Below are 10,154 nucleotides of genomic sequence, written 5' to 3' on the forward strand. Positions count from 1 at the left end.
GCAATAAATCACATAAAGCTCTTTAGCCGAATCACTATTTTTCCTTATAACAGAATCCATCTAACTCTGTAATAACCTCGTCAGCCATAATCCAGTTAACTACAACTCACAAAACACAGACGTTTTCATCTGTGTTGGCTGAAGGTTTTCATAACTTCACAATGACTATCAATCGTCATTCAAGAAACTATTTCTTTGTTTCGGATATTCGTGCAATGTAAAGAAGAGCTATAAACGTAATTTCGCTAAGTGCAAACCGATCGACTAGAGTGGAGGTAGCTACTCATCAGCACCCATCGCCAACTGTTGGGTTACTTTAATCGCATCAGTTAGATTTGACTCTCACTCTTATAACGTACTCACAGCCCCAAAAAGTGAAGCGCAAATTTGTGTCAAAGAGATGCGAGTTATAGACTCCCAGTTTGTCACGCTAATTAACTGGGACCACGCCCAGCTCCGATGAAACTCTCTTACCTCCTGCACTTTTCTCGTTTATCAACATCATTAAAATTCTGAGCATAAAGGCTTCCAGGTATGTGCAGACTTTCATACAAAAAATGAGTTAATGATATTGAAAAAAAATAGAACTATGAATCAACTTGGGAAGCCAGGACCACTCAGAAAGAGACCTGCAACGTGTCGTACCCCAGAAACGGTACGTAAATTATGATGATTATCCACGCACAAACGTTAGTCGCACGTCCTCGTTTCCTAAGGAACGGTATACAAATAAATCAAGAAGGTTCTGCAACGTGTTGTACCCCAGAAACGGTACGTAAATTATGGTGATTATCCACGCACAAACGTTAGTCACACGTCCACGTTTCCTAAGGAACGGTATACAAATAAATCAAGAAGGTTCTTCATCTGTAGAAACGACACAAGTCACGTGCATATGATTTGATTTCACAAGAAATTCATTCAACCGCTACCTACCTCAAGTAGCTAGAAAATAAAACGGTATTCAGAACATTCCATACAAAATCATATTGGTAAACCGCCGGACGTAGTTAGTCTGGATTTCTGTGTGTTCGGACTGTCGAGATGTTTGCTAAGAAATCGTTGTTTACATACACTAGATGTCCCCTCCAGCGGACTCATAATGCTAAGAACCGGGTTTCGATACCCGCGATGAACAGATCACAGATAGCCTATTGTGTAATTTGTGTTTAATTTACAAACAAATAAACATACACTATATAGTTTGATGGAAAGCTTTCTATAATGGAAACTACGCTGTAGGGATACTGTCTACATGATGCACACAACTGTATTTAAAATAAACTCGTATATACTTTTGATATGTAGATACGCTGTAGAATATAATTTAAAAAATTATCTCAGAGCTTTCAATTAAACTGTTTATGAAGTGTATGAAATATTTGTTTGATCAAAGGAATAATGAAGTTCGTTTTTTAGTACCGTAAACATTAAGTCTGCAGCTTGAAGACTGCCCTTAACGTATGTACGACTTATATGTTTTTAATTATACCTTAATTAAAACCACGCGAGCTCAAAAAACAAATTTAGATCTTACGACACTAGTTATGTATGTCGGACCTTCAATATGGTAGCTTTCATTTCATTTTTGGAGGAACCCCTCATATAAATGCGTTACAAGATGGCGTTCTTGTTAGATACTGAGGTAACTCGTTCTTGTTGTTCGTGTTTTAGTGCAAAACTACACGAAGGGATATCTGCGCTGTGCCCACTACGAGAAATCGAACCCCAGATTTTAGCGTTTAAGTCAGTAAGGGTTCGATAGTTGTTTTATATGAAGAGTATTGAACTTTAAATATTTCAATTCAAACTTTTATCTTGTTTGTTTTACATGTGAGTTCTCCAAATACTATTTCAGCTCAAACTTTAAAACATAGTTCACAAAACTAACGTAAAGTTTGTTTGTTTTGGATTTCACGCAAAGCTACTCAAGGGCTATCTGCGCTAGCCGTTCCCAATTTAGCAGTGCAAGACTAGAGGGAAGGCAGCTAGTCATCACCACCCACCGCTAACTCTTGGGCCACTCTTTAAACAAACGAATAATGGGATTGATCGTTACATTATAACGCCCCCACGGCTGAAAGGGCGAGCATGTTTGGTACGACGGAGATTCGAACCTGGGACCCTCATATTACAATTCGAACGCTTTAACCCACCTGGCCATGCCCGACCTCTATCATAAAGATAAAGGGATTAAAAAGTTCTTAAATTAAGTGACTAATGAACAGAGATGATAAACATACATCAAATCGGTGTTTAGTTTTGTGAGTTATGTACTGAAACAGTATGTAAAAAGGTGTATATAAAAAACATACAGTACAAACTGTATATAGAAACATACAGTGAAACGTTTTTAAAACATACAGTTTGGTGCATCACGACAAACTGCGGAATTTTTATTGTATTATAATAAAGGATTCTGTAATTTAGGGTTAACTAAATCTCAAAACATTTTTACACAATATTCAAAATAGTAAGTTTTTATGACATTTAAATTTTGTAAGTTTTCATTTTTTTACTCAGTTCATAAATATTAGACTTTTGAGGCTAAAATATTTATTCAGTGATGTAAATATATTTTCAAGTGATTTTTTTTTCTGAATAGTTGGCATAGCTTAACTTGAATGTTTTGAAAACTTTAACCAGGTGTCGTCACTTTCAATCCAGTATCCAAACGTTGAGTGAAAATGTTAAAATAATTTTTTGGTTCTGCACATTAGGTTGAAAGGAAGAGCCGACATCTCTAAAGAAAAAGAACAAAACAACAACTCTAAATGAGGTTGTTGTGATTTCAATTTGGCCAGAACAAACGACCCAGTCTCGTCATGTTGTTAATGCCGAAGACGGTAATCTGTTATCATCTCGTCAGGGCATTCACTATCTAACTTTTATCCTGTTAAGGATCTCAAGTCTTCTCAAGGCTAATGTACAAGTGCTTCCTTTTCTGTGTTCAATAAACGACATGGCTATAAGAAAGGTTTTAACATGACTATCAGAAAGGTTTTTTAACATGACTATCAGAAAGGTTTTTGACTATCAGAAAGCGATGGAGGAACCCAATCGCAGTGTTCGCGGTAGGACTTTTCTTAGTAGGTTTGTTGTCAAACACTCGCCCATCGTGGAATGAATGTAGTCCCAGCGACGCCAAACCAGAGTTAATTATTTTAGATCTAGAAACGAGTTACAGACCTACTCGTCATTTCCGGAACTTGTTGAGCGCAGAAAAAGGCGACCCAAACATCACCAAGCCTCCACCTCAGTTTCCACCAGACTTATTTACAGAAACTCAAAGAAAACACGGAGCTGTAATTTTACACGTGCTTGGACTAGTTTACATGTTTGCTGCCCTGGCTATTGTTTGTGACGAGTTCTTCATACCCTCCCTGGATGTAATTACTGAAAAGCTCGAGATCTCGGAAGATGTTGCGGGGGCAACCTTTATGGCCGCAGGGGGCAGTGCTCCAGAGCTCTTCACCAGTATCATTGGTGTTTTCATCTCTTTCGATGATGTTGGAATTGGAACAATTGTTGGTTCTGCAGTGTTTAATATTCTTTTCGTCATCTCAATGTGCGCCATCTTTAGCAAGTCTGTTCTACAACTCACCTGGTGGCCGCTTTTTCGTGATGTTAGTTTTTACTCCATAATTCTGATTATTCTCATCATGTGTTTTCGAGACAATGTTATATACTGGTATGAATCGTTGATTCTCCTATTCTGCTATGCCTGCTATGTTACGTTCATGAAATTCAACGAACCACTAGAAAAGCTCGTGAAGAAAATCCTCAACAGGAACAAAGTTACAAGAGTGGACAGTAAAGATCATCTGATGCCAAGCGTAAGTAACGTAGCTTTTGCCTGCCTCTAAAGTTGCCTGTTCTATGATATTAATTTTTGAATAACTTTTTAATATGGATATAAACAACAAATTAGTAGGGCACTAACGTTAGAGTGGGTTATAGCAATCCAGTCTCGATGAAAAAAAGGATCGTTGGGGTTAACTAGTGGATTATAGCAATCAAGTCTCGATGAAAAAAAGGATCGTTGGAATTAACTAGTGGATTATAGCAATCCAGTCTCGATGAAAAAGAATCGTTGGGGTTAACTAGTGGATTATAGCAATCCAGTCTCGATGAAAAAAAGGATTGTTGGGGTTAACTAGTGGGTTATAGCAATCCAGTCTCGATGAAAAAAGGGTCGTTAGGGTTAACTAGTGGGTTATATCAATCCAGTCTTGATGAAAAAGGATCGTTGGGGGTTAATTAGTGGGTTATAGCAATCCAGTCTCGATGAAAAAAAAGGATGGTTGGGGTTAACTAGTGGGTTATAGCAATCCAGTCTCGATGAAAAACAATTAATACTGGGATTATGCTTTTGAAGATATCAAAAAATAATAAAGGTTTATATTTACAAACTAAAACGCCATCACGAAAACAGCAGTAAGTATCTCTCTCTCTCCTTGTATCTCTTCAAGAATCAAAATTAAATAGAAACTTTAAAATTATTATTTCGAAACTAAAATAAATGACCTTCCTACTAACTTCGTTGTATTAATTATTCCAAAATATCATTGTTACAGCTTTTTCTACGAACTTAACCCTAGTTCTTTTAAACTGCTCGCCAAAATACAACGGCAGAGGTCTCTGATCTTATCGAGAAGGTTTTATTATTCAATATTTGAGAATACTGTACAAAGTAGAACTTTTACTGTCACGGTACTTATCCATTTTCACTCGTTGCTGGACCAAATGCTTTTCAGTATCTTGTTAATTACCTGTTTTGAACACGAGTTTCAACCATTATCAGAGGCATATTAAACATACCTCGAAGTTAACAATGTTATTTACTCAAAACTTTCACCGTTCATCTTTATGTTAATCGCATAAACAAGCTAAACCTCCTGAAAACTTTAACACAAATTCTGATCACAAATCCAATGATAAATACATTTTACCACTCCAGTCATGTCACGTTTTGGACTTAAAATAAGTAATTGTAAACGTTTCACACCCCCATTCCTATACAATATTATATACCAAAAACGTGACTTTAAATGTTAAGAAATTTTAAGAATTGTTTTGTTTTGGAATTTCGCACAAAGATACTCGAGGGCTATCTATGCTAGCCGTCCCTAATTTAGCAGTGTAAGACTAGAGGGAAGGCAACTAGTCATCACCACCCACCGCCAACTCTTGGGCTACTCTTTTGCCAACGAATAGTGGGATTGACCGTCACATTATACACCCCCACGGCTGGGAGGGCGAGCATGTTTGGCGCGACGCGGGCGCGAACCCGCGACCCTCGGATTAGGAGTCGCACGCCTTACGCGCTTGGCCATGCCAGGCCGAAATTTTAAGGAAGATGCTGTGAATAACTGCCAAGTAAGTAAATAAACGCCGGTTGTAATTTAGTTATTCACCATAAATGTGATGACGTCACGTAAAAGTGATGTCTGGGAAGTGACCACTATAGTGAAACAGTGAAGGCGACAAAATGTCGTCAGTAAAGATAGGTATGTGTGTGTGTGTATATATATCTCCATAAACGCCAGCATATTTAGTAAAATAACCCATAACAACACAACGGACAACTTTCCGTGCATAATGAAATAATAAATATTACTTGTATTTAAAGCTCGTATCAGTAGGTTAAAATAATAGTCCCTAAGGTTAAAAACGAAATTCTCAAGGTTGCTGTTAAGTAACAAAATTCACAAATTAAAGCTAAAATAGGTAAAATAAAATTTGCATCCGGCAGAAATAAACTCTTAAGGCAAACTAAATAACTAGATACAAATTCACTTAAAAGTTACGGCCCGGCATTGCCAAGAGGTTAGGGTGCTAAACTCTAAATCTGAGAGACGCGGGTTCGAATCCTGGTCACACCAAACATGTTCACCCATTCAACCGTGGGGGCGCTGTAATGTTACGGTCAATTTCACTATTCGTTTGTGAAAGAGCAGCCCAAAAGTTGGCAGTGGGTGGTTGATGACTAGCTGTCTTCCTTCTAGTCTTACACTGCTAAATTAGGAACGGCTAGCGCAGATAGCCCTTGTAGCTTTGCACAACATTCTACGAAACTCTACGCTTTCAGATTTTGCTGAACAAAGGTCTAAAGTTAATCAGGTTACAAATATATGAAACAATAAAATTGACAAAAGCCAAGTTTGTTCACAAATTCATCTCGAGCACGAGATTCTTTTCCACTATCAAGTGATAAGACGTGACAGCGTGTGACCATTATACGCTTTGGAGAGAGAGAAGACAACTTTTATTACCCTAATTTATGTTGTACCTTTCCTGCAAGAAACACGGTTAGTTGCCCATTAGTGAACTTACGTTGTATGCCTCAAATCAAGAAGAGTTGAAGAATCTATTTTATTGACTTTCTGCTTCCGAACTGGAAACTAAGAAAAATAATAATTTCAAAATAATTCACGTCTCAGCTAAGTGGTAGGAAACAGCTGATACCATCCTGTATCATACAGTTCACACACAAAATATTAAATATTTTCAGTCAGTAAAATTGTTTTTTAACGTCACTATTGCAAATTGATTCAGGTAGACTTTCACTGAGTTCTTTATCTTGTATACAAAAACTTAAAGATGGACTTTTGAACTGGTACTCTCTTTAAGTGTAATGTTTGCGTCAATGCAGACTGCCAGTTTTGTGTTTTATCGCTACTACTTATGTATACAGTTCTTTGTACTGGTACAGTTTTCAAGATCAATCAGTGTTTAATATTGTTACCAATTTCAACCTACGTAACGCTTGTTGCTGCTTGAAGTTGGTGTATTTTACTGTTTGGCCCTAAGAGCACTGCTTTCTACTGTAAGTATACCTCTTTATGTTCTTATAACACTGATAATCTCTTAACGAATGAAATATTAGATCTTTTTTGATAGGTAAGTAAAGAAATCTCAACACAATAACTCCAGCTAGTATTTGTTCCACACAGTTTTGGAGGTACCTCAATATATTAATTATCCATACATACTTATAATCTGAAGTCTTGACCAAAGTTTAAATTAAATGTATAAAACATACTTTCATTTTTTATCTAATCTGACAGCAACAAACATTGTGCCAAGAGTTTCAGTTTCTCAAAATATTCCACAAAAATAAATAACAATCGTGAAATATGATTAGAATTCCAACCTTGGTGGCTGAAAACTAAATAAACTCGTATGATACCTTTCATATAATACACCCAGCAAGTATGCCAGTAATGTGTTAATAGTAATATTTCAGAACATAGTAATAAGTCGATCTTTGATGGCTGTTAATGTTCACAGGTTGTTATCTTTATATCTCTCTCGTGAAACATTTCTTCTTCAAATGTTGTATTGATTCTTTCTCTAGTAATAACATTACAATAACAAAGTTGACGAAATATTTCAATACAATATTGGTTTTCTTAACTAGTTATAAGTTGTGCTGATTTTACAACTTCCTGAATCAGAAACTCTATGCTTTGTTAAAATCGTTTTTCTTCTCATCGTGAAACACAGTTCAGTTAAAAATCCCCTAATACATCGTGACAAACGATTTACATCACGGAACAAATTTATTTGCTTTGTTCATACGTAACAATAAGCCTACCTCTTGTGTAACTGACAGGTCATACGTAACAATAAGCCTACCTCTTGTGTAACTGACAGGTCAATAAATACATATACCTTGAATTCCACGCTTTTTATGTTACAAACCAGAACGTAAGCTGTATTTAGACCAATTTAATAATTTCGACATGTGTATATCATAGATTAACGCTTGCGTAGTACAGTATAAATAATACCTGCCTGTAAGAATGTATTTTGATAGGAGACTCTACGAAACGTACTGAACTTTCTTTACCAAATAACCACACACATACGTAGTAGTTGCAAAGGCTCAATGGCGTAACGCACTCCAGGAAATCACTGAGATCTTTGGATGTTACACGTTATATAGTGAAGTTTTTCTGACTGTCACGTTTTCTTTGGTTTATAAAACCGGTGTTTAGAAGAAAAAAAAAAATTTTAAACAATACTTTCATTTCTTACAGAGGTTTCTACCCCAGTTAAATCACTGAATAATACAGAAATCCTAACATTTAAAACCACATTACGTCTTTAATACCAGATGACTGTATAGAGTGTTGTTACATGTACATATATGAGTAAGTTTATGATACTAGATGACTGTAAAGGGTGTTGTTGCATGTACGTATATGAGTAAATTTATAATAATATATGACTGTAAAGGGTGTTGTTACATGTACATATATGAGTAAGTTTATAATACTAGATGATTGTAAAGGGTGTTGTTACATGTACATATATGAGTAAGTTTATAATACCAGATGACTGTAAAGGGTGTTGTTACATTACATATATGAGTAAGTTTGTAATACTAGATGACTGTAAAGAGTGTTGTTACATGTACATATATGAGTAAGTTTATGATACTAGGTGACTAATGTATGTTGTTGCATGTACATATATGAGTACGTTTATAATACTAGATGACTGTAAAGGGTGTTGTTACATTACATATATGAGTAAGTTTATGATACTAGGTGACTACTGTATGTTCTTGCATGTACATATATGAGTAAGTTTATAATACTAGATGACTGTAAGGGTGTTGTTACATTACATATATGAGTAAGTTTATGATACTAGATGACTGTATAAGGTGTTGTTACATGTACATATATGAGTAAGTTTATGATACTAGATGACTGTAAAGGGTGTTGTTACATGTACATATATGAGGTAAGTTTATAATACTAGATGACTGTAAAGGGTGTTGTTACATATACATATATGAGTAAGTTTATGATACTAGGTGACTAATGTATGTTGTTACATGTACATATATGAGTAAGTTTATAATACTAGATGACTGTAAAGGGTGTTGCTACATTACATATATGAGTAAGTTTATGATACTAGGTGACTACTGTATGTTCTTGCATGTACGTATATGAGTAAGTTTATGATACTAGATGACTGTAAAGGGTGTTGTTACATAACATATATGAGTAAGTTTATAATACTAGATGACTGTATAGGGTGTTGTTACATGTACATATATGAGTAAGTTTATAATACCAGATGACTGTAAAGGGTGTTGTTACATTACATATATGAGTAAGTTTGTAATACTAGATGACTGTAAAGGGTGTTGTTACATGTACATGTATGAGTAAGTTTATGATACTAGATGACTGTAAAGGGTGTTGTTACATTACATATATGAGTAAGTTTGTAATACTAGATGACTGTAAAGGGTGTTGTTACATGTACATATATGAGTAAGTTTATAATACTAGATGACGGTAAAGAGTGTTGTTACATGTACATGTATGAGTAAGTTTATAATACTAGATGACTGTAAAGGGTGTTGTTACATGTACATATATGAGTAAGTTTATGATACTAGATGACTGTAAAGGGTGTTGTTACATGTACATATATGAGTAAGTTTATGATACTAGATGACTAAAGTATGTTGTTGCATGTACATATATGAGTAAGTTTATAATACTATATGACTGTAAAGGGTGTTGTTACATGTACATATATGAGTAAGTTTATAATACTAGATGATTGTAAAGGGTGTTGTTACATGTACATATATGAGTAAGTTTATAATACTAGATGACTGTAAAGGGTGTTGTTACATTACATATATGAGTAAGTTTATAATACTAGATGACTGTAAAGGGTGTTGTTACATGTACATATATGAGTAAGTTTATAATACTAGATGACTGTAAGGGTGTTGTTACATGTACGCATATATGAGTAAGTTTATAATACTAGATGACTGTAAAGGGTGTTGTTACATATACATATATGAGTAAGTTTATGATACTAGGTGACTAATGTAGGTTGTTGCATGTACATATATGAGTAAGTTTATAATACTAGATGACTGTAAAGGGTGTTGTTACATTACATATATAGAGTAAGTTTATGATACTAGGTGACTACTGTATGTTCTTGCATGTACGTATATGAGTAAGTTTATAATACTAGATGACTGTAAAGGGTGTTGTTACATAACATATATGAGTAAGTTTATAATACTAGATGACTGTAAAGGGTGTTGTTACATGTACATATATGAGTAAGTTTATAATACTAGATGACTGTAAAGGGTGATG

The 10,154-nt window shown here is 35.1% G+C and overlaps 1 pseudogene; it reads left to right on the top strand.

The window, feature by feature from the left end:
* The first annotated feature begins 589 nt into the window (after positions 1–589).
* Positions 590–3,866, top strand: LOC143240017 (sodium/potassium/calcium exchanger Nckx30C pseudogene; annotated as a pseudogene).
* The last annotated feature ends 6,288 nt before the right edge of the window (positions 3,867–10,154 follow it).

The sequence above is a fragment of the Tachypleus tridentatus genome, chromosome 13 (assembly GCF_004210375.1).
Source record: "Tachypleus tridentatus isolate NWPU-2018 chromosome 13, ASM421037v1, whole genome shotgun sequence".
In the NCBI taxonomy this organism is placed as follows: Eukaryota; Metazoa; Arthropoda; class Merostomata; order Xiphosura; family Limulidae; genus Tachypleus; species Tachypleus tridentatus.